Below are 26396 nucleotides of genomic sequence, written 5' to 3'. Positions count from 1 at the left end.
TGTGGAGGAGATAATTTGGGTGAAGTTTGATTAATGTCTCTTGAATCTCTGCAGGAATTACTATCAATTATATGCTAACAGATTAATTTTTTTTTAAGTAGGGAGCTAGGATGTATTTAAAAGTTTTTTGATTCCTAATGACCAGCTTCCTGAAAGCCCATTACTACATAGGGAGGCGTAGAAGAATCTGGGAAGAACAGACATGACCTGGTTACTTACACAGCTTCTCTGTTATCATTAGGATCCGTTTTGCACTTGAATTATAGACCAAAACCAAGCCCTTTATCTTTACTGCTTTCCACTGAGAATCCTCCAATTAAAGAATGGGGAAATAGTTCAAGGAAGACACCATGAAAGAATGGCATGCTGCTATTATTTCCATTCAGCTCATTAAAGAAGACCTTCATTCACCTGAGTAGTCTGTTTTGAAGAACTGCAAATTATCTTTTTCAAGGCTGCATAATTTGTCATGTTGGCTCCCATTCAGTAGTCAGTTCTTTCAGAAGCGCCCTAGGAGGAAAGCAGGGACTTCATAACAATCACTAAGAATTCACTTGTCTTCCATTTCACTGTTCCCTGTAAGGCAGCGTGCTGGATCCAGCCAAGCCCTGCCTGCCCCAGGTTGTTGGTCTCTTAGTCGGCTGGCACATACTCAGGGATTGACCAGACAGAAATACAGCCAGACGGGACTCTGAAAAGGAGGCTACTTTCCTAGTTTTATCCCATCTGAGCACAGAATCCTGGGTGTGACAGTGCAGTAGGTACTACCTTATCCAGGATTTTATCCTTGGAAAAGGACCAACTGTTTTTATTTAATTCTCAAGGTAATCCACATCTCAAAAAGTTATTTTTAAAAACACTCTTAGTAGAGTATTCTGTGGGAAAGTAGTATTCATAGACAAAAACTGCACATGTTGGAAAACATCCCAAGTTTGGAACTACAGAGTAGCCAATAAATAGCACTAGGAGCTACTGTGATGGAAGGACGTCCTTTCCTGAGCTGATAAGGTGTGCAGTTCACAGAGGAGGGTCCTGCTAACCCCTGCCTATCAGCCCCATGAGATGACACCGCCATATTTCCTAAGAACCATCTTTTCTTTTAGTTCCCAAAGTATTTGTACCAGTAAGATGCCATTTGATTTTCGTTTCCATTAGGAGATGTAGGAATACTTGTTATCTATTTTCTGCAAATAAGAAAAGGAGGCTGAAAGAAGAAAAGAAGTCTGACCAAGAGCATACAGCTAATTTCCACTTGTCTCTCATGGCAGTTGGCTCGTTCTCTCTGTAATCTAACCTTACACCATCTCTCAGTCTGAATCTTATGAAGTTTCCCTATATTTCTTTCAGCCAATACTGCAAGAGACTCCTCAAACTTCTATTCGCAGCTATGCCCTTTCCCCTCTGTAATCGGAAACCTAACTGCCTTACACCTGGCAGGGACCATGCGAAGGGTCACCCCTACCCCTGCTCGGGAACATCAAGGCTCCTGATCTTCAACATTTGAGATCTGGGTCCTTTTTATGTGTTTATATCTGAACCCACACTCCTCATCTCTCCTCCAAGCCTTGCCAGTCACTCTAAACCTTCCACTCTAACAAGGTGATCCACCTAATCCCTTTACCCTTAGCTCCAAACCATGGTCACAGAAGTCTCAGAATACCCTTTAGACGTGAGGGGATTTTTGTAGGGAAGCGCATTAGGTTATGGAAGCCCTGGAGTATGCACCCCGTCCTTCTGCAAACCCCACCTCTTTCCATACAGTAGTGCCTTTCGCATGTGCCAAGACCTGTGCCTCCACTAGGGTCTCGGGAGCAGCAAATTAATCAGCTCAAAATTAGGTATGATCAGCCTAAAATACAGGTTCAGTATTTGATGCTGGTGGCCCCATCTAGCTCCCCAGAGTTTATTATAAAACTGCTATTCTGAAGAAAGAAATGAGCCAGATGATTTCTGCAACTTCTTCCATTAGAAGCCTGTTTAAATTCACTTAATACTGTGAAAGCCAGAAGAAAAAAAAAAAACGCTAAGAATGAGACTTGCCTTGAATTAATGTTTTCAGATTTGATGCTATTTTTGTCACAGAATTAGCATACATTCTGCCTTGTCCAAATCACTATCTGTTTCTCCTCTCTGTCCTCTTCCAGAACTCCCAGCATTGGCTGGAATGTAGGACAGAATTTCCCACAACGCTCAGACATCACCCATCTGCCTCTAATTTCACAAAATGACAAAGCGGAATGGCCCTGAGAGCCAAGAATCCTTTTTTATTCTTGTTTCTGATATCTTAGTTAGACCAGTGAATTTTGTTCTCTTTCAGTGCATGTCAGGCATCTAAGGCTGCATGGAACAGAGAGAACACTCTGAATATCTCACTGCTCTGTTGCTAATGAGAATACTTGACCACTCAGATGTGGTCAAATTGCTATCGACCCAACAATCAGTTTAGCATGTTTTCAACATGGTGACAGCTATTGTTTTCCCCTAAAAATGTAGGCCGAAAGACCCTATTTGAAACCTAGAGCCTCCTTCTAAGTTAGAGCAGGGTGTATTAAACATGTAACCCCACTGCCAAGTCTTATTCTGTAATGACAATCAGCAACAGTGTTTCTAAGGGTGTGATGGAAACCAGCATCTCTGAAATGAAATGATTTCTGGATTCTCTTGTTCAGAGTTCCTTAAAACATAATAGGGTGTTGTGTATAGACAACAACTCTGAAATATCATGGATGAGGATCAAATAGCATTTTCAAATGCTTTGCATTTGACTAGATTATTATTTTGAGAAGATGACCTCTGACAAAAGATGTAGAATCAAACCCAAGCAATGGCTACACAGAATTAGTATTTTCTTTGAAAAGAAGTAGGTATGTCCCAAAATAGAGCTTCCCAGAAAGTATTTAATTTGAAAGCAGAAATCCTGAGTTTTAATACTGGATTTACCTTGAGCTTTAAACTGAGTTTAGGCTGAGCCTTAGTGTCACACATTCCTGTCCTCCTGCAAAAAAATGGGAACAATCAGCAGAGCGTTCTTCAAAGAAGGTGGCATTATAAGAGTTTGAGGAACACAACTTAGATACAGCACTTTTATAAAAGAAGGATTCAATGAAAAGTTAGTTAAATTCCACCTGACCTTAGGTAGCCAACTGTCTAAAATTGGGTTTCCCCAAAAGTACAGCCTGAGATAAGGATTTAGGTACAGGTGGTTTATTTAAAAGATGACCCCAGTTAACAGGAAGGAGGGAGAGGGGTAGGTCAGACAAGGAAGGAAGGAAAGTCAAGCAAAGGATCACATCAAGGTCACTGCTGTGAGCAGTGGAGGCTCAATTCCACTGGGACTCCTAAGAGACATGCAGAATGCCTCCCAGCGTGGTTCACTCAGATGACAGAGCACGTATCCACCATGTTCCAATCCCTGCTGACTGAGGCTCAGTCCAAGGGGCACTAAATCCCCTGCCTTGGGCTCAGAAAGTTCCTGTTGCAGCTGGAGAATGACCTGGGGCAGAATAAGGCAAAACACAAACTGAAACCTTGATGTCAGACTCCAGCAACACCTTGTGAATGTGAGCTCATGTGGAACTGTCCACCGCCGCTGAGACTAAAGTCATCGGTGGTCCAAGTGGCTTTCATGTGGACACGGAAGTGTTTCCCACACCAGCCAAAGGCTCTCTTGGTGTATTTCCTTGTTTATTCTATCCTCAAAGAGGATAGTTCCTGAACATCATTTTCCTTATCATATCACTTTCCTTATCCACTACTCCTTGAAGAATCACACCCCTTCACTTCCAGGCCTTTGCACGTACTGCTCCTGCTGTTTGAAATATTCTCCAAGCCCACTCTAACCCTCTTTGCTTTCTAGACTCAGCTTCAAGTTCATTTGCTCCAAGAAGCTTTCCCTGACTCTTAGAGTGGGTTGATTGCTTAAGCTATGTGCATCCAAGAAAACTTGTACAATTTGCTGGTGGCATTTCTCACACTTTATATTATTGCTTATTTAAATATCTGTTCCTCTACACACACCCACATACACACACATATACCACTCAGTCTGTCAACAATCTGAGGTCAAGAATTTTGCTCTTTTATCTTTTGTTAGCATATGTATCACCAAATCTAGCAGAATGCCTAGCAAAGAAGCTAATCAATATTTTTTAATTAGCTAATAAAGGAATGAATGAGTGGATGGATTAATGAGGAAGGCTAAAACATCTACCATCACTCAAATCAGAAGGTCAACTTACTCAGGAGAGGTCCTAGTCCCTCTCCCCACTTGTGTTGCCTGCAGATTGATTATTCTAAGGCTTTCTCTCTAGGATTTCTTGCCTGAGCCTTTCTGGGAAGAAAAAAAACATACAAGAAAATTTCTCTCAGGATTTCTCCCCCTCTCTTCATCTCTGCACTATTCCCAGCTAACCATGCCCCAAGGGTCATTTTGTTTGTCATTTGTTTTGTGGGTAGGCACGCACAGGAGGAGGCAATGGTATTAGTTTTAATCCTGGCTTTTTCAGACCGATTTTCTCTCCCTGGCTTCTGACAATAACCCTTTCTTGTTCCCAAAGGCAGAGATGATCTCTATGGCTGCCAAACTGCCCATGACCTCTTCATTTCTCATACCTATTAACCTCGCTACTCTCAAGGACAATAATCTTGTGCAAAAGTAGAGAACAGAGAAGAATGGAAACCCTTTGTCAACAAAACTTTATTCTCCCCACCACCAACAGCCAAGGGAAATGTTCCTCTAGGTTGGAATCAGGGTCAGGTCTCCTCTGACTCAACCCCCAGATACCCTAATAAATAGCATGAGGACAGAACATCCCAGGGGTCTGAAAGTCTCCCCATAAGTGCAGGGAGTAAATGCAGTGCAGTATCAGAAAAGGCTGCAACGCATGACAGATCCTCCCTAATTGGCATAAAGCCATCAGTGTCCCAAATAAATGAGCAGAATTCTATAATGGGGGATCTCACAGCAGTTTCAGAAAACCACCAAGTGTGCATGAAGGAAGTCTGTGCACCAATAAGTGACCTGAGTTCAGGTGTGCAACTAGGAAGGCTCCTGGGATGAGAAAGGGTAAGCTCAAATCCCGAGTGACAGAGATGTGACAAAGATCCAGCTACTGCTTAGATCTGCACCCCTCCTATGCTGTTTCTTGCCTCCCCAATTCCTGGTGCCTTTCCTGCCTTCCAGGCCCTTCTCCACCTTCCACACTATTCCTCTCACCTTGTCACCTATGTCTGGCTACACTTACTTACCTTTGCAACTCTTCTAGGAAGCTTTCCTGAACCCCACGGACTGGATGAGGTGCATCTTCCCTTGCTTATTGTTGCCACAGCCTTCACCATGTTGTCTGCCTCCCCAACTGCACTCCCCAGCTACTGGCCTACAGTAGACCCCTCAGGAAATACTGAATGAATGAATTTATGAGGACTGGTGGAGACCAGGGCATCAAGAAAAGTTAAAAGCTATTAGTCAAAACAGGAGCACAAAACCAGAGCTAGATTTTAAGTGAATAGAGCAGAGTCCCAAAGTACCCAAATTCCTTGACAATCACCCCTTAAAGCCTTGCTACCAGAAGTCAAGATTTGTCTAAGCTTGTGAGATGAAACTGAATTTATACACAAAAGTTCCACAGCCTCAGCCCTGGATGGAGAGACAGAAACTAAGCAGATGGACAGGATTTGTAGTGGGTTGCTGTTTTCATTCCAATGGCTTGGGAGTGAAAGGTTTGAGAAAATTTGGAAGTGACAGATGGATCAGGTGAAAGTATACTGGCATTTGTTATTGGGTGTAGAATCAGTACAAATGTCCTGGTTGACCTGATGGAGTCTCTCCAACTTAATACTCTCCCTCCATACTCAATGTGTTCCTACCCCCTTGGCTTTCTCTTGGTTTCTTGACTATGATGCATTCTTTCCTGCCTCAGGGCCTTTGAACATGTTATATGCTATGCCCTGGATATTCTTCTATCCACTTTGAAAGGTCAACCCCTTTTCTTCTGTAGGTTTTAGCTTAAGTGTTACATCTTCAGGGAAGCCTGTTATGGTAGCCCTATTAAAAGTAGGTGTTCCCAACCTAAAGCCCATTAATTTCAACTTCTCCTGTATTTTTTGCTTTTATCGTAATATGTATACAATGAAATAATTATTTCATGCATGCATCTATTTACTAATGGTATGGGAGAGGATGCTTCCCCTCACTGGAATATAATTTCATACTGACAGGGGTCTGGCCTAGCTTGATCATTGTTTTGTCTTTAGCATCTAACACATGGCCTGAGCACTTAGTAAGAGGTCATTGTTGTCAGTTCCATTCATTGTTGCTGTCACTGTTGTTTTAAAAAGAATTTCTTTAGTATTTGTAAAACTGAACTGCTCCATGAACTTCTCCATTTTTCATATATATTGTGGAACTTCTCCATTTTCCACATATTTTGTGCATCTTATATCAGAAAACATTTCTTAATGCTTGCAGGACCATCTTAGCATTCAGTAATGTCTATTAGAGGAGGCCTAATAGGTCCTAGTTAGTCTTGTGAATAAATCACTCCTAATAAAAGAAAATGAAATTTCATGATTAAGGGGTTTAGAAATAATCAAGAGAGGGTTAAAAGTAAAACGTAGCAGAGGAAGAGTAGACTAAAGAATAGATACTGGCATGTTTTTCCAAAATGATGTCCCAGTTATGATTTCACATGAAAATAATAATAATAACTGCTTGTCAGCCTATATAAAAATGCCTGGCTTCTGGAAAATGTGGAAAGAAACTAAATCTTGATAGGCCGATAGAGTTTACTTCTCTCTCAATTTCCTAGATCTTTCCCAGAACCAACTTTTCCTGGCCACTCTGAGTGCTCCTTCATTCTGATAACTTGGTACCACTAATGCTCTGGTCTTAACTACCCCAAATCAGTCTTGCTCTACTGAGAGTTTAAAAAAAAAAAAAAGTTGCCCAAGGAAAGTTAAAAATTAATTCTTCTGAATTTGTGAATACTCTATGAAATCCCTGCTCAGATCCTGAGCAATTTAAGCATTAGGTATTTTTTTTCTCTGCTTTTCTTATCACAGCAGTCAAGCTACACGCTACCTCCTTTAAGTTAGATTTCAAAACTAATGAGATGGAAACAGAATGTTTCTTCCTACATGGAATGTTGGCAGCTTTGTCTTCATCTGCAAAAGGCTTGAAAATGAACTTCACTTTCAAAGTCAGAGAACAAAACTTTCCTAGTCATTCCTGCTACTCAGCCTAGTTTCACCCCATCCTTTAAGTTTCAGTCCAAACCCTGTCAACTCCAGGAAGTCTGTTATTAATCCAGCCTACCAGGATTATCCCTGAAGAAGTGACCGTGCCCCAAAGGAAGAAATCCTGAGCTAGTCCACAGTGGCTCAATTTTTTATTGTCTCTAATTGTGTAAGGTAAAGAAGAATCAAAGTATACTTTGTAGAAGAAGCAGGAGAGAGGAATGCTGAAATGTGCCAAGGAATATGTTTGCATGTTACACAAGCTATCTCCTTGATTGCCTACAATCCATAGCCAGTTAAAGTAAAGCCAGGATTTTAACACAGGTGTCTGCCTACATACCGTGTTCAGTCATCTACATTGCCAAATATAGCAGTTTTTATCTTCTTTTGTTTGTATTTGATAAAAAACATCATTAGAACTAAACTGAAAGAAAAAGGGAATTTATTGACTAATATCCTTAAAAGTTCACAAGTAGATCTGGTTTGGCCCTTTCCAGGTCTCCATTGATATGTAGGACCTGGTCTGACCCTCAGCACCTTTCCCTCTGTTTTCTTCTTGACGATTTCATCCTCCAGCAATTTTGTGCCTTGTGGGACAAGACGGCTCCCAGTAGCTCCAGATTTACCTCTCTTCCTCCCAGAAATCTCAGTAGAAAAAGAAAATGCTTTTCTCTTTATCTCCTTCCAAAGGTCCTGAACATAACTGAATTTTAGAGGCTTATCATTGGCTTCACTCTGGTTATGAGCCCATCCTTTAAGTAATACTTGTGACAAGAGAAATACAAATCTCTGATTAGACAGCCCTCAGTCATCTGCCCACTTCTGGATCAGAGATTATATTCAGCGCCATTTGAACTAATGCAATAAAGAGGGAGAAGAAATGCATTCCCCAGGGGAAACTGAGATACTGGTACCAGAAGGGAAAATGGATGCTAGGTAGACAGGAACATCAGACATTCACTACTCTGTGGTTCAGAATAAGCTAAGAGCTGGGCAGAGTAAAGAACATCAGCATTTGATTAGGGATAGGTACTGGGGAGATGTTCAAAGTTGGAGGTATGACCCTAGGAAGTGGGACATAGATAAGACACCATAGTACAGAGGCCCTGGACAATTTGGATGACATCCTAGGAGGAAAGTTCAAAATATATTCAGTGGCCACTGAAAGAGGAGCATTCACCAAATTCATCTGTCTCATTCATTTTGCCTAACCCCAAAATAACTTCTAAATTAAGAAAGTAGAAAATAAAGCAAGAGGGCAATAGGATTTGGTATCAAACTTTGAGCCTCACCACTTACCAGTAGTATGAGTATGGTCTTGGGCATGTCAATTACTCTCTCAATGCCTTAGTTCCATCTCTTGTAAAACTGGATTAATAATCACTCTTACATCACAGAGAATCAAATGTGATCACTGTGTAAAGAGAATTTCTAAAGATACTGCAATGCAACCTCCCATCCATATGCCATATGCAATGAGACTATGCAGAAACCCATCTATTTACCCTCCTTTGAACCTGGGATGGCCCTGTTACTTTATCCTAAAGAATGAGGCAGAGGTGATGCTGTGTGACTTCAAAGCTAAGCTATAAGAGACTTGTAGCTTCCGTTATAGCACCCTTGAAAAGCTGCCTCTTGCAAGCCAGATGCCTGGTCAAAAAAAAAAACTTGGGTTAGAATACAGAATGAGGAGAAGCCATGTGTGAAGAGAGGCCATCTTGGATGTTCTCGCCCTAGTTGAGCTCCCAGCTGACTCTAGACCTTGAATGCCCTCAGCTATATCACATGGCACAGAGGAACAGTCAGCCCACCAAATCATGGTAAGTAATAAAGCACTGTTGTTTTAGTCCACCAAGTTTTGGAGTGGTTTATAAACAGCAATAGTTAACTAAGGTAATGAGTACATAGAGTAAGTTTCTGTAGATATTGCTGCATTTTTCTGTAATATTTCCCAAGAGAAATGTTATTTGAACTTTAGGCACACAATTCCTCCATTTGTAAATCTTGCCCATGTTTTGCAGTACGTTCAGCATCCCTGGGCCCCATCTGATAACCCTATCTGCTAACTAATTCTCCCCAGTTATTGAGAGAATCAAAGACATCCTCCTTCCCAGACCCAAGCACACTCTGTTGAGTACCAAATCCAAGATGTGCTGGTTTGAAAGGATGATGTACCCTAGAAAAGCCAGGTTTTAATCCTAATCCCATTTTGTATAAAGGCAGCTAATCCTATTCAGTACTGTATGTTTAAAACTTCAATTAGATCATCTCCCTGAAGATGTGACTCAATCAAGAGTGGTTGTTAAACTGGATTAGGTGGAGACGTGTCTCCACACCCATTCTAGGTGGGTCTTGATTACTTTACTGGAATCCTATAAAAGAGAGATTCTGAGAGAGCAGAGAATGACATAGCCATGAGAAGCAGCCAGTGACCTTCGGAGATGAAAAAGAAAAATGCCTCCCGGGGAGTTTCATGAAACAGGAAGCCAGGATAGAAAGTTAGGAGGTGGTGCTGTGTTTGCCACATGCCTTTCCAGATGAAAGAGAAACCCTGACTGTGTTTGCCATGTTTCTTCTCACTTGAGAGAGAAACCCTGAACTTCATCGACCTTCTTGAACCAAGGTATCTTTTCCTGGACGCCTTCAATTGGACATTTCTATAGACTTGTTTTAATTGGGACATTTTCTTGGCCTCAGAACTGTAAAATTGCAACTTATTAAATTCCCCTTTTTAAAAGCCATTCCATATCTGATATATTGCATTTCATCAGCTAGCAAACTAGAACACAAGAATAGCAATTATTTCTGGAACGGTGGGTATTTCAGAGTTTAGAGTCATTGATGATAAGGCAGGATTTTATTCTTCCTGTGTACCCTGATCCTCATGGTTAGTTAAAATATCTCATTCCCTGGCACTTCATGCTGTTTCCCCCAAAATTGGCTGCTTTAAACAATAGCAAAAGTGAAGATTACAATGCCCATTAAGTACATGATGCTTTTTTACAGTAAATAATGCAACCAGATAGGAGAAATCTGCATGGATTTGGCCTTGAACGAGCTCCAGAGAAAACTGTCATCTATTGCCAAGTTCAGTAAATGTAGAAAACATCAATACTCTTTCTCCAATTTGCCCCATTTATCTAGTGTTTTGGGGATCTTGAGAAAATAAGTAAATGAACATTCATTCTTGGCTATGTCTTTATGTTTTTTTTTTCCTTGAAGGATCTTTGAAATGGAAACTCCTACATTTAATAGATTAAAAGCATAAGGCAGGGTTATAGAAATGAAACATCTCTAAGATGTTAGTATCATTCTCCAGGAGACAAAGGATTTATAAGTTGCTTCCTAAAAGGGAGTTGTCATTGACCATGAATATTTGCTTTTTGTAAACACCAGTGGGAGACCAAAATTTTATCTGTTAATTTTACCACAGTAGGATTTTAGATCTTAAATTTTCTTTCCTGGAGAGCTTCAAACTTCCAAGACTAACCTCAGAGCACAGATTCAGTCAGTAAGTCTGAAGCATCAGCACTGCTAAGACATGAATTATTCCTTCTACCCCATCCTATTACCAACACCCCATCCCCTTCTTTATATTTCCATTAGTACATAATTTTATGTTCTGCTAAAGTTTTAGCTGAAACTGGGATGGTGTGGGAGTTAGGTTCAGGTGTCAACTTGGCCAGGTGAAGGTGCCTAGTTCTATTGCTGTGGACATGAGCCAATGGCATGTGAACCTCATCTGTCGCTGATTACATTTGCAATCAACTAGGAGGTGTGCCTACTGCAATGAACGATGTTTGATTTAATTGGCTGGTGCTTAAATGAGAGAGCTCAATGTAGCACAGCCTAAGCAGCTCAGCATACCTCATCTCAGTACTCACAGCTCAGCCCAGGCCTTTGGAGATGCAGAAAGGAATCACCCCAGGGAAAGTTGTTGGAACCCAGAGGCCTGGAGAGAAGGCCAGCCCATGTAAAAAAGAACCTCAGTTGAAAGTTAGCTGCCTTTCCTCTGAAGATATACACTTAATAAATCCCCTTTTATTGAAAGTCAATCCATCTCTGGTGTGTTGCATTCCAGCAGCTAGCAAACTAGAACAGATGGTAATTTATTTTTTTCACATCTCTATCAAATTGATTCTAAACAAAAGATGCTAGTTCTCTGGACCAGCACACACCATCCAAAGAAGGCACTGGATACCAGGTTGGAATTTGGAATTGAGCTATAAAAAATTGCAGAATTATACTTTAAATCCTTGTATTTTACTTACTTAGAATTGTGCAAATTTCTTAGTAATCTTAGGGAAGCCGGAAAAGAATTAATTAAATTATGAGAAAAATACAAATATTATGCAATAGTATGATATCTTCATTTCTTTTATAGCTTTCTGTACACAATACTACATGTTCAGGTTGTTCCAGTGAAAAAGTAAAATACGTCAGTTCTCGGGCTGATAAATAACTATATTAGAGAGAGAAAGAAAGAAACTTAAATATCTGATCTACTAAAATTTAAACAATTTTTGAATTATAAATTTGAATTATGAATACAAAGAAAGGTGAAAAGGAGAGGTCATTAGAGAAACTGAATGAAATTTGAAACAAATAGGAAGAAAAAAAGTAAAGAATAAAGTGAACCTCAGTGATGAATATATAAAATATGAGATAAAGAAGGGAAAGGAAGAAATAAATGGAAATATCTAGAGGATGAAAGTACAATGGAGTTCTCCTTCCTCTCAGTGTCGACAGACTGAGTAAGCTGGGCCAAGTCTCTTATTGAAAGAAAATAAAATCTCTAGGCAAAACATAAAATTCATGATCCTCAAAGTATCAAAAAGCTAAAAAGAGAGTGGAATAACTGGACCAAGATCTGCAAATCCGAAGATATGAATCTGGCATTTTGCACATCTCCATCAAGTTAATTCTAGACAAAATGTGCCAAGTCAACCTGGAAGAGGCAGCTGAGAAGCTGAGCAGTGCTTTTGACATCTCCATAGGGCCACGGAAACAAAATGTACAAGGCCTCTGATAGGGAAACTTACAAAGCTTCACTGAGAGACATGAGGGGAGAGCTAAATAAACGGAGGGATAAACCATGTTCATGGATTGGAGGACTCGATATTGCATTGGTACGCAAGACACAAACAGATTGATGGTGCAAAACCGTGCCACTAGACACAGATTCAGTCATAAATGGGCACTTGATGTATCATAGATGTGGCACTCATAGGGGTGGGTAAAGGGTAGTTGAGTCAACTGGATATCGAAGTGAGGACATATGAAACTAGTCTTCCAACTGCTCATCCCATCACTACCTGCACTGCCAGCACCATCAGCACACACACATTTATCAGAAAAACTCTTGCATGTATGCACAAGAGACATAACATAAGAATGGTCACACAGCAGCATTGTGTGTAAGAATAAAACAATTTTTTTTAAAAAATGGAAACAAAATATGTCCATCAAGAGTAAAATAAATAAAGTGTGCATATTCATACAATGACATACTATAGTGCAGTGAAAATGAATTTTACAACACAGATAAATCTCAAGAACAAAATGTTAAAAATTTAGATTACAGAAAAGCAATATTTTTAAATATATAATATTTAAAAATACATAATTTTTAAAGATCCAAAACTAAAGGTATATTGTTCAGAAATGAAAACAGATGTGATGAAACTATGGTGAAAATAACAAAGCGATAAATTCAAAATCCAAGAAAGTGGATACCCCTTGGGAAAGGGGATGAGATGAAGCAGGACACAAAAGAAACTGAACGATAATCGCTCTTTTTCTTCAAAGGGGTGGCAAGTAACTGATGGTCCTTGTATTACGATTCCTTATACCCTATATATATCTTAATAAACATTCTTTTATTTTATATCTGCTCAAGAGATAACAGAAAATAAAAATGTAACAAATACATATATTGGTCCAATGCTGAAGGGGAGAGTTTGAACTCAATATTCATATAAGGTCAAAATCAAAGCTGAAGGTCACCACCATGAACTCTTTGAGACAATAATAAATCTGAAATATTCTCCAGGAAAAAGAGGGATTCATTACCTCAATTTTATTACTTAAAGTATTACCTCTCAGATGTTTAAATTTGGTATTTATAATACAGGAACAATAATTTCTCTGCTCTAAAGTCTGTCGTTTCTTCCTTGGTCAATCTACCACACATTTGCAAATGAAATAGACTCTTACTTTCAACGGAGGTAAAAAAAACAAGAAGATAATTTTTGGCTATTTCTAATCAGAATATATTACTGCTAGTAATGATATTGTCCCGTAGTTATTACATTTACCTTCTATTCTAGCTGCAAATGGATTAAAGTCTTATCTACTCCACAACTTTTGGTCAATGTTGATTATGCAGTTTTGCTGAAGCAACCACATGGACAGAAATTCTGTGCATTACTTGAAGAAAACGTTTTCTAAACATTTTCAGAAGCAGAAGCAATATTTTTGTACCCATTTTTATTGTTAGTATTATGCATGGACTTACTACTCTAATTTACCCTTATACCTTGGATCTAGAAATGCGGTAGAGCACCACAATTTAACTCTCAGAATAACAAAATTGCCTCTGAATTTACATTTCCACCTTAACTTTCATTGGATGCCAACAGTTTCAGCATCTTTCTTGGAGAAGAATGAGAAATGAATCTTAATAGAAGATGTCATGCAAGAAATATGTGCACTCTCAAGCTCATCAGCTTGGTTATTTCTTTAGCAGTTTGGTTATTTCTTTCAAGAAACCTACTGACTGTTTTTAATCCCTCTATGTTGGTATTGTCATGTGTCCATGTAGACTTTTAAACATTGTAATTACTCTTCCATCCTCCCTGAGATCTTGTTTGAGTTCAAGTCTTCTGTGAGTGACAAGGCATTCCTAAATCTCTTGGATACCACAGAGTTTAACTTTAGCCAAAAAAGAATAATGAGTGGCCCACTACTTTATAGTAAGTAATCCTATAATAGTGGCCTCTGCTGTAATTACTTTCTGAACACACATCATATCTTCTTAAGTCCTTAATCATTCATAGCCTTCACATGTTTGTTCCATTGTCAATGACCATGTATAAAATTTTATTGATTGTTTTCCTAAGAATATTTCTTCAAGCAGATTTGCTATGTTATTGGCTGTTTGAGATCCAAACATCTCTCAGCAAGCTAGTAAAACAGAAAGCATTGTTGAATTCATCATTAATCCAGCAGGCAGTCAGTTCAGGAATTCCATAAATGACACTAGAGTAGGCACTTGGTGATTTGGTCTTTCAAAATTTGACATCAAAGCCACAGTTTGAATAGTAATATATTTTGGCTGAACATTGAGGCCATAGCTGAACTATGAACCTTCACTAATTTTCAACAAAAACAATTACCGAAAAATAAAAAATAAATAAAATGTGTACGTGAAATAATTCATTTATTTTGTCAACAAGTTTTGAGTACTTGCTGCATGTCGGGCACTTTTAGGAACTGAAGATAAAATAATAAACAAAAGAGATTTAAAAAATCTGTTTGCCTTCCAGTTTAAAGGAATGGGGAGGAACTAACAACAACAATAAACCTGAAACAAATTCAGATGGTTATCACCATCTGACATATGACATATAGAAAAATAAAGCAAGGAAAGAAAATCAGGAGTGCTGGTGGGAGATGGAGTGCTATTTTTTAAAGAATGCTAAGGGAAGTTCTCATTGATAGGGTGACATTTTAGCAGCAAATTTATAAACACACTTAAGCTTTTAAAAGCATTGTTTTTGAAAAGAATGAACAAGCGTATATCACAAAATTATTATCAAACAAAAACAGAACTCAAGATCTGAAGATTGTTTATCATCGCAAAGAAACACTAACTTAAATACTTATTGAAAAGATTTGTAAAATAAATTATGATTATGCTGGTTTGAAAGGATGTGTGTGCCCTAGAAAAGCCATGTTTTAATCCTAATGCCATTTTGTAAAGACAGCTGCTTCTTCTAATCCCTATTCAGTACTGTATGTTTGAATCTGTAATTAGATCATCTCCCTGGAGATGTGACTCAATCAAGAGTGGTTGTTAAGCTGGATTGGGTGGAGACACATTCAGGTGAGTCTTGATTAGTTTACTGGAATACTATAAAAGAGGAAATATTTTGGAGATGAGGAAGGAAAATGCCTTCCAAGGAGCTTCATAAAACAGGAAGCCAGGAGAGAAAGCTAGCAGATGACATTGTGTTCAGCATGTGCCCTTCCAGATGAGAGAGGAACCCTGACTGTGTTCACCATGTGCCTTCTCACTTGAGAGAGAAGCCCTGAACTTCATTGGCCTTCTTGAACCAAGGTATCTTTCCCTGAATGGATGCCTTTGATCGGACATTTCTATAGCCTTGTTTTAATTGCGGCATTTTCTCAGTCTTAGAACTGTAAACTAACAACTTATTAAATTCCCCTTTTTAAAAGCCATTCCATTTCTGGTATATTGCATTCCAGCAGCTAGCAAACTAGAACAATGATAAACACATAAAATTAAATAATGTCTCAGCCATTAAAAGATGACACAGTTATCAGTACCATAGTATTGAATTTTAAAAGTAAATTACAGAACCCAATATGAAAAAATAAATATTTATATATGGATTTTTAAGTCTAAAAAATTACATAACAAAGTTTGATAATGGCACCTCAGGCGAATGAAATTCTGGGGAATGACAAAAAAGATGTAGGCTTCTACTTATGCATATGTTATTTTAAACTTTTACAATAAACATTTTTAATAAAGTATCTGCTATAATAAGTGCTTTAAAGTAATTCAAGGAAAAACAGAGTGACTTTATATTGTTTAGAGACAATTCAAAATAAAGATATTTTCCCATGAAACCTCTTTATGCAAAGCAAAAACATTTAATAAGGCAAGGATAAAATATAATTGTATAATAGTAGTAGAAGAATTTTACCTGTCATTCTTAATCTTCAACAAATCAGTTAGGCAAAAAATAATGATAAAGAGAAAGTGAATTTTATCATTAATATGTCTGAAGCAAGAAAGAGGACCAGGGAAATGAGAGAATGTCTCTTTATCTGACAGGAAGTGATCACTATCCTTTCCAATTCTTATCACAACTTCTTTGGCCTACCGTGCTCTCAAAACAAATATCCAAATGTTAACCAAGACCTCCCCTGGCATGATTCCCTAGTATGGACGTTCCAGAGCTGCCTCAAAAATCTTTCACAGGCACCTCTCCTTGGCCCCCTACCAACAGCAATACACCCCATAATCTCCCCTGCTCAGGTTCTGAAAAGTCCATCTGGCAAGCTCTTGGGTGAGTAAAGTACCTGCAAATGGCTCAAACACCTTTTGCAAGGCCCAGATGACCCACCGATAACACATCAGCCTGACTCTGCCAACTGCTGGGAGTGCAGCCCACTCCCACAGCCTCTAGTCCAACCCACTTTGCTCTATTGGTCAGGATTCTCCAGAGAAACAGAACCAACACTGTGTGTGTGTTTGTGTGTGTGTGTGTGTACAGAGAAAGAGAGAGAATGAAAGAGATTTATTGTAAGGAATTCGCTCATGTAACCATGGAGACTGGCAAATCCAAACTCTATAGGGCAGGCCCCAGGCTGAAAACTCTAATAAAGATAATGTTGGAGTCCTTAGTTCAAATTTCCAGGGGATGCTGGCTGGCAGGAAATTCTAGCAAAGGCCAAGTCAAAATTGAGGCATAAATTCTTCTTCTTGCCTCTGAAAACCTCAGTTCTGACTTTTGAGACCTACAACTGATTGGATGAGAAGACTCCCAATATTGCTGAATGCAATCTCCTTTGTTGATTGTAGATGCAATCAACTAATTATAGTTGCAAATTCCATCTACAGAATACCCTCACAGTAATAATTAGGCCAGTGTTTGACCAAATATCAAGACACCATAACCTAGCTAAGCTAATACAAGAAATTAACCATAACACCTGCCATCTCTTTTCAATTCTCTTTTCCTCCACTCAAGTAGAAAGATGAGCAATCAACAATGTGACTGCCCAAGTACGTCCAAGTAGGAAATGAAGAGCTAGCCCCTCTACCCCACCCCCATCCCCACCCTCCCACTCCAGGCACTACCTAATCTTTAAGAATAAATATTTTTTTTCACTGTCCCAGCCCCTGGGCTTCAAGTAGAAGACAAAGCCTCTCATTGAAAATACTGCAGCCTCCAAAAGGCTCAGTGCTTCTCCTCAGTCTTCCTCTTAAGCAGGCTGAAGTGGGGCAGTGATCTTAGGGCCAGTTATGTCACATTTTAGGACAGCCTTCTTGGAGGCGTCCTTTTTATGTTCTCTACTTTGGGCATTGGTCAAAATTCTAAAACAAATGGAAAAGTCCCATTTAACATTATGTTATAAGTATATAATGGTTTCTCCATGACTCTTGGGTCATCTCCTTAAAAAGTGGAATTCAATTCTTAATTCTCTCCTGTCATGGTCAAGTTCATGTGTCTGTCAACTTGGCCAAGTTGTGGTTCCTGTTTGTCTGATTGGGCAAGTGCTGGCCTGTCTGTTGCAATGAGGACATTCCATAGAATTAAATCATGATCATGTCAGCTGCATCCATAGCTGATTCCATTTGTAATCAGCCAAAGGGGAGTGTGTTCTACAATGAGTGATGCTTAATTTAATCACAGGAAGCTTTTTAAGGAGGATTCAGAAGAGACAGGTTTTATTACTGCTTAGGCTGGTAAGCCTCTCCTGTGGAGTTCATCCAGACCCTCCATCGGAGTCGTCGGCTTCACAGCCTGCCCTGTGGATTTTGGACACTGCATTCCCACGGTCACATGAGACACTTTTATAAATTTTATATTTGCTAGTGTTCCCTGTTGATTCTGTTTCTCTAGAGAACCCTAACTAATACATCTCCCTTAATTCAAGGCCTGGTAAACTCTTAGCAATGAAATCTCAGTTTCCCTGTTTCTCCAAGGTTTTAAGTCTTATTAAACCTTGTCTACTCTCAGCTTTCACAGTCTCTCAATTCCTTGCCTCAGCCTGGTGATATTCCTAAAAGAGGAGAGAGTGAAACACTACAGTTTCTTGCTCAAATGAGTTCTTCAATCAGAAACCATCCCATCTTCTGGTCCCACCTTCGGAGCGATGACTATAAGAAGGTACTAGCTATGTTTCAGGGCAAGAAATTCCAAGTTCCATCTGTAAGGCAATAAAAATCTCCTAGAGTTTAGGGTCAAGAATAACTCAATTGGGCAGGCCACGGTGGCTCAGCAGGCAGAGTTCTCGCCTGCCATGCTGGAGACCTGGGTTCAATTCCTGGTGCCTGCCCATGCAAAAAATAAAAGGAAGAAGAACTCAGTGAAGTTTCTAGGTAAGATGGCAGAGTAGGGAGTTTCAAGACTCAATTTGTCCTCCAGAGAAGCTAGTAAACATCCAGGAACTGTCTGAAACAACTGTTTGGCGGGACTCTGAAGACAAGAAGAACATTTTGCACCATCCAGGGAAGGGCAGAAGGAAGAGACTAATAAATAATCTGTAGTCAAGAGCTGTAGGTAAAACTCTCCATGGTACGGAGGCTGGTACCCATCCCTAATTCTCTTGGCAGCCTTCCCTGGGATCTAGTCCCTGATGGAAATAAAGAACGGGGTGGGGGGGGGGGCACAGCTAAGCATCAATCATGGCTTTTGATTAGCAAATTGGGAATGCTGTGTCCTGGCTTTAAGAGCAGCAGCAGTTTCAACCAACAACCTCTGTTTCAATCCCACCCTCAACAAGGGTGGAAGGCGGAGGGCAGGATTTAAAGTCACAGTACCTTTTTTAGGGCTATGGGAAAGAGTTTGCTGAAGGGTGGTTCTTCTCCAAGAAAACTAGGATGTGACCTGGCACTGGTTGAAGCTTTTGATTGGAAAATTAAGATCATTAGGTCCTGGCTCTGTGCTAGGATTACAAGCCACTTGGGACAAAAGTGGCTGACAACCTCTGTTTCAACCGCACCCCCAACAGGTGGTTGGGGTGGTTAAGATTAAAGGCACAGTACCACCTTACCACTTCAGGGAACAGTTTGTTGAAGAGCCCCATCAGCTAGGCAGGCAAGGAAAGCACAAATTCCTTATACCTGATACCAAAAACATATAGACAGACTACAAGAAAAAAAAAGTTACAGACCAATTTCTCTAATGAATATAGATGCAAAAATCTTCAACAAAACACTGACAAATCAAGTCCAACAGCACATTTAAAGAATTATACACCATGATCAAGTGGGTTTTATCCCAGGTATGCAAAAGTGGTTCAACACAGGAAAGCCAATTAGTACACTACAATAACAAATCCTAGGGAAGAAACCACATTATCATATCAATTGACACAGAAAATGCAATTGACAAAATCCAGCACCCTTTCTTGATAAAAACACTTTGAAGATAGGAATAGAGGGACACTTTCCCCAATAGGATATATGACAGACCCACAGCTAACATTGTACTCAATGAGGAAAAACTGAAAGCTTTCCCTCCAAGATCTGGAACAAGACAAGGATGCCCACTGTCACCACTGTTATCAACATTGTGCTAGAAGTTCTAACTAGACCAGTTAGGCAAGAAAAAGAAATAAAGACATCCAGATTGGGAAGTAAAAAGTAAAACTTTCACTATTTGCAGATTACATGATCCTGAAAGTCCTGAAAAATCTACAACAAAGCTACTAGAGTTAATAAACAAATTCAACAAGGTGGCAGAGTACATGATCAACATACAAAAAAAAAAATCAGTAGTGTTTCTATAAGCTAGTAATGAGGAACCTGAGAAGGAAATCAAGAAAAAAATCCCATTTACAATAGCAACTAAAGAATCAAATATCTAGGAATAAATTTAACCAAGGGTGTAAATTTGTACACAGAACACTACAAAGCATTGCTAAAAGAAATCAAAGAAAACCTAAATAAATGGAAGAACATTCCATGTTCATGGATTGAATGACTAAATATCATTGAAATGCCAATTCTACCAAAATTGATTTACAGATTCAACAAAATTCCAACAACCAAAGGGGTCAAGATGGTGGCTTAGTGAGGTATGGAATTTAGGTCATTCTCCAGAGCAGCTAGTAAATAGCCAGGAACTGTACAGAACGACTGCTGGGGCCACATCAGTGACCAGATACACAGTGCACACCAGTCTGGACAAGCTGGACCAGCTGAGATTCCACACAGGACTGTAAGTCCCCCAAGCCACCTCCCCCATGGGTATGGCAGCCTGGTTCCCTGAGAGGAAAGAAAACAGACTTAACTAGCAGTAAAGGTTTGCTTCAGCCAAGCTCCAATTGCAGTATTAATTAACAAATTTTAACTACTGAAAATAAGCCCCCAGCTCAGATAAGCCTGGAATAAGAGATAAAGGTCCTAGGAGTTTTTGCCCCAGCAGAGAGGGGGCAGGGCTTATGGAGACAAAAAGAGGCCTTTAGAATCAGCACAAAATACTTGAAAAGAGCTGGACCCTAAAAAATGGAGACACATGGAGCCTAGAGATACATAGAGCCATGTACCAACTAGAGCCCTTGATTGACAAAACCCAAGGAACCAGGGTCCTGCTTTCTTTTGCTTTGTCACTACTACTTAATAGCTCACTAAACATAACTGCAAGGCATCTCAGTTTGCAACACTACCCCAGGCAAGGATGGAATTAAATTTGTCTAGGAGACAAAGTCAGGTGTAAGGAGTTAAATTGCTAAAGGTTGACCTTTCCCCAGGAGAAAGGTGGGACCCAGCTCAAGTGGAATCCCTCCCTCAAGGAATTCAGGCCCCAGGGACTGGAGAACTGAGGCAATTAATGTCAATCTCCAACCTTATCTCTGTCTCAACCACAACTCTGGCAGGGAGAGTCTGCTGAAGTTAAATGCGCCACACCACTATATGCTGGTGGGAAGCCACAGGCAGACGAGCACCACATACTGTGCAGGATAGGAAAAATACAAGAGTCTAGAGGCTTCATAGGAAAGTCTGTCAACCTGCTGAGTCTCACCCTCAGGGAAAACTGATGCAGGCAACTGTTTCCTCCTGAAATGAGGCCAGTCTGGTCTGGAAAATCTGACTGGGGTCTATAATATCTGAGAAGACCCTCCTCAACAACAAAAGGCTCCATATAAGCAGGGCAAGAAACAGATAAACAAGAACTGAAAAATTCTGATCAGTTAAGCAGAACCTATGCTAGAGGTCTAGAATAAGTTGAACTGAATATAAAAGAACAGATAGAGAACAAAGCCATCCAGCAAGAAAATCATAGGTAAAAGAGTAAAAACAACCTCCAGTATAAACTACTTAAGGAAATCAAATGCCTAGACACCTGCAAAAAATAACGAGTCATACTAGGAAAATCTAAGATGTGACCCAGTCAAAGGAATAAACCAACAATTCAAATGAGATAAGGATTTGAAACAACTAACTCAGGATCTTCAAACAGACATGGAAAATCTCACCAAAAATCAAATCAATGAGTTGAGGGAGGATATAAAGAAGGCATTGGGGTTAACAAAAAGAAGAAATTGAAAGTTAGAAAAAACAAATTATAGAACTTATGGGAATGAAAGGCACAACAGAAGAAATGGAAAAAAAAAACAATGGAAATCTACAATGATAGATTTGAAGAGGCAGAAGAAAGAATTAGTGAACTAAAGGACTGGACATCTGAAATCCAATACACAAAAGAAAATATAGGGAAAGAATGGAAAAATGTGAGCAGGGAGTAAGGGAATTGAATGACAACATGAAGCACATGAATATATGTGTTGTGAATGTCCAGAAGGAGAAAAGAAGGGAAAAGGAGAAGAAAGACTAATGGAGGAAATAATCACTGAAAATTTCTCATCTTTTATGAAAGACATAAAATTACAGATCCAAGAAGTGCAGTATACCCCAAACAGAATAGATACAAATAGACATACTCCAAGACACTTACTAATCAGACTGACAGATGTCAAAGAAAAAGAGAGTATTTTGAAAGCAGCAAGAGAAAAACAATCCATCACTACAGGGGAAGCCCAATAAGACTATATGTGGATTTCTCAGCAGAAACCATGGAGACAAGAAGGCAATGGTATGATATATTTAAAATTCTAAAAGAGAAGAACTGCAAACCAAGAATTCTATATCCAGCAAAACTGCCCTTCAAAAAGGAGAGGGAGATTAAAACATTTTCAGATTAACAATCCCTGAGAGAATTTGTGACCAAGAGACTGGCTCTGCAAGAAATACTAAAGGGGGCACTACAGGCAGATAGAAAAATGCAGGAGAGGGAGGTGTGGAGAAGAGTGTAGAAATGAAGGTTGTCAATAAAGATAAAAAGAGAAAAAAAAACTAGAATGACATATAAAATCCAAAAGCAAAATGGCAGAAGGAAGTAATGCTTTTACAGTAATAACACTAAATGTTAATGGATTAAACTCCCCAATCAAAAGACATAGACTGGCAGAATGGAATAAAAAATAAGACCCATCTATATGCTGTGTACAGGAGACTCATTTTAGATCCAAGGACAAAAATAGGTTGAAAGTGACAAGGAAAAGATATTTCATGCAAAAAACAATCAGAAAAGAGCAGTAGCTATACCAATATCCAACAAATTAGACTTCAAATGTAAAACAATTAAAAGAGACAAACACAGACACTATGTATTAATAAAAGGACCAATTCAACAAGAAGATATAACAATCATAAATATTTATGCATTGAGCCAGATTCCTTCAAAACACATGAGGCAAACACTGAAAACACTGAGGGAGAAAAAAACAGCTCTACCATAATAGTTGGAGACTTCAGTTACCTGCTCTCATCAATGGATATAACATCTAGACAGAGGATCAATAAAGAAACATAGAATTTGAACAATACAACAAATGAACTAGACTTAACAGACATTTACAGAACACTACACCCACCCCACCCCCAACAGCAGGTTACACCTTTTTCTCAAGTGCTCATAGACCATTCTCAAAGATAGACCATATGCTGGGTCACAAAGCAAGCTTCAATAAATTTTAAAAGATTGAAATCATACAAAACACTTTCTCAGAACAGAAAGGAATGAAGTTGGAAATCAATAACAGGAAGAAAATTCACAAATATATGGAGGCTCAACAGCATATTAAACAACCAGTGGGTCAAGGAAGAAATTACAAGAGAAGTCAGTAAATATCTAGAGGCAGATGAAAAAGAAAACACAACATATCAAAATTTATGGGATGCAGCAAAGGCAGTGCTAAGAGGGAAATTTATTACCTTAAACGCCTGTATCAAAAAAGAAGAAAGAGCAGAAACTGAGGAATTAACTGTTCATTTGGAAGAACAAGAGAAAGAACAGCAAACTAACCCCAAAGCAAACAAAAGGAAAGAAATAATGAAGATTAGAGCAGAAAAAAACAAAATTGAGAACATGAAAACAATCAAGAAATTCAAGAAAAACCAGGAGTTGGTTATTTGAGAAAATCAATAAAATCTATGGACCCTTAGCTAATTTGACAAAAATTTAACTTGTATGATCAAGTTTATTTGAATACCATAAGTACAGGGAATCTTGAATAAGGCATGAGATTTTGTAGGTTTGTCCAGGTTGGAGTGATGCCCTGATAAACCCCAGAGTGATTTGGACAGTGAATAAAGAAGTATTTGCAGGGTCCCTTTAGGGGAACAGGGAGAAAGGGGGAAAATCCAACTTCCCTATTTCTAGAACTTCTGATACTCTCACAAAGCAGTGAGGGCAATCAAATCAATAGGCTGAGTCCTCAATCTTGCAGTTTGCTACTATGAAACTTATTCCTGCAAAGGATAGGTTAAGCCTACTTAAAACCAGGCCTAAGAGTCAACCCAGAGACTTTTATTGCTCAGATATGGCCTCTCTCTCTCTAAGCAGATATGGTAAGGGAACCCACTGTCCTCCCCTCCTATGTGGGACATGACTCCCAGGGGTGTGAATCTCCCTGACAACATGGCACAGAAATCCCAGGATGATTTGGGACCTGACATCAAAGGATTGAGAAAACCTTCTTGACCAAAAGGGGGAAGAGAGAAATAAGATAAAAGTAAAATGTCAGTGGTTGGGAGATTTCAAACAGAGTCAAGAGGTTATCCTGGAGGTTATTCTTATGCATTATATAGATATCCCTTTTCAATTTATGGTGTATTTGAGTGGTCAAAGGGAAGTACCTGAAACTATAGAGCTGTGCTCCAATAGCATTGTTCCCTGAAGTTGATTGTATGAAGATATAATGTTTGCAATGTGACTGTGTGATTGTGAAAAAATCTTGTGTCTGATGTTCCTTTTATCTAGGGTATGGACAGATAAGTAAAAAATATGGATTAAAAAAATAAATAATAGAGGGAAAAAACCCACAGCCTGCTTTGCATAAATGGAAAAGCCAACTGTCAAATTTATTTGGAACTGTAAAGAGCCCTGAATTGCCAAAATCATCTTGAAAAAGAACTAAGTGGGATGATTCACATTTCCTGACTTAAAAACATATTACAAAGCTACAGGCCTCAACTGGTGTAAAGATGGATGCATAGACCGATGGAATAAACTTGAGAGTTCAGAAATAGACACTTACATCTCTGGCCAACTGGTTTTTGACAGGGCCACCAAGTCCACTCAACTGGGCCAAAACAGTCTTTTCAAAAAAAAAATAGTGCAGGAGAACTGGATATCCATATTCAAAAGAATGAAAGAAGACTCCTATCTCCCACTTATACAAAAATTAGCTCAAAATGGATCAAAGACCTAAATATAAGAGCCAGGACCACAAAACTCCTAGAATGAAATGTAGGGAAACACCTTCAAGATTTTGCAGTAGGCCATGGTTTCTTTGATTTTACACCCAAACCACAAGCAACAAAAGAAAGAATAGATAAAATGAGACCTCCCCCACATTAAAAACTTTATGTATCAAAGGACTTCGTCAAGAAAGTGAATAGACAACCTAGTCATTGGGAGAAAATATTTGAAAACCACGTAAGTGTTTAATAATCAGGATATATGAGAAATCCTTTGACTCAACAATAAAAAGGCAACTCAATTAAAAAATGGGCAAAACATTTGAATAGAGAATGCTCAATGAGGCAGCCCAAACACAGCTTTCCAGTTCATGAAGGGGCCTCACATGTTCGTGATAAGGTTTTCTTATATGCCATTACCTGTACACACTGGATAACTGATAAACATGCCACAGGAAGTCTGGTCACACTTTTTCTCCATCACCTTACTCCTTCTATCACAAGCCTCCCCAGGGAAAAGAGGAAATCAGGATATATGAAGGTAACACAGAAACCAGGCCATTCTGAAGAAATTCTCATAGCAGATGCTGATTGCCTCTGACAAAAAAAAAAAGGCATAGGGCATTCAGCAGGGTTATACCAAAGCCCCAGAGAGCCTGCTGCTGAGAGAATTAGCTGCTGAGGCAGAATGGCAGCTTAGCAGATCCACAGTGATTTTACCTCCAGAGTTTGAGAATTCCTGTCTGTAATTGAGTTCACCTAAAAGTTCCAACTCTGGTTTACTATTAGTAAATTCCTTTTATGGCTTTCTTTCCCTCACCTCAAAAGAGAAAATTGCGTGTGATTGCTGAGTGAATGCTGGTACAGGATTTAGGGTCCATAGAAGAAAAAGAACATGTTTGATTACTATTATCAAATCTTCTCAGGATGTAAGGCACAACTAATAGTGGCATTTAAAGATTTCTGACAAGGGAATGAGTATATTTTTACAATATACTTTTGCCTTTTTACAAGCTACCTCTGCAGAAAAGGTAACAAACTGAGAGACGCTGGAGAAAAGTTAAAGGAATTCATGGGAGGTGATATTATATAATGTTAGTGTTTACCTACTCCAGAGGACACCTCATTATAACATTAAACTTTTCATAAACATGCTTTCAATCATTTAATTTATTTGCATGGGGATAACCTGTTGTATTGGGTAAAATGGTGACACTGCCCCCCCCCCAAAAAAAATAGGATATGCCCATGTCCTAATACCTGGACCATGTGAAGGTTACCTTATCTGTAAAAAGAATCATTGCAAATGAAATGATCTTGACATAGAGGATAATTCTGGATTAACAGGTGCGCCCTAAATCCAATGATAAATACCCTTATAAGAGACAGAAGAGGAAAAAACACAGAAGAGAAAGTC

The 26396-nt window shown here is 39.1% G+C and overlaps 1 long non-coding RNA gene across 1 annotated transcript in view; it reads right to left on the bottom strand.

Annotated features, from left to right (window-relative positions):
• LOC143667976 (uncharacterized) overlaps positions 1-26396 on the bottom strand; it is a 170619-nt gene that overhangs the window by 21998 nt on the left and 122225 nt on the right. The window contains exons 3-4 of the long non-coding RNA XR_013168212.1: positions 2941-2995; positions 412-510 (exon numbers count right to left, since the gene is read on the bottom strand). This is a non-coding gene — a long non-coding RNA (uncharacterized LOC143667976). The remainder of the gene's footprint in view (positions 1-411; positions 511-2940; positions 2996-26396) is intronic.

The sequence above is a fragment of the Tamandua tetradactyla genome, chromosome 24, assembly GCF_023851605.1.
Source record: "Tamandua tetradactyla isolate mTamTet1 chromosome 24, mTamTet1.pri, whole genome shotgun sequence".
NCBI classification, from domain to species: Eukaryota; Metazoa; Chordata; class Mammalia; order Pilosa; family Myrmecophagidae; genus Tamandua; species Tamandua tetradactyla.
This window is presented reverse-complemented; position numbering and strand designations above follow the sequence as displayed.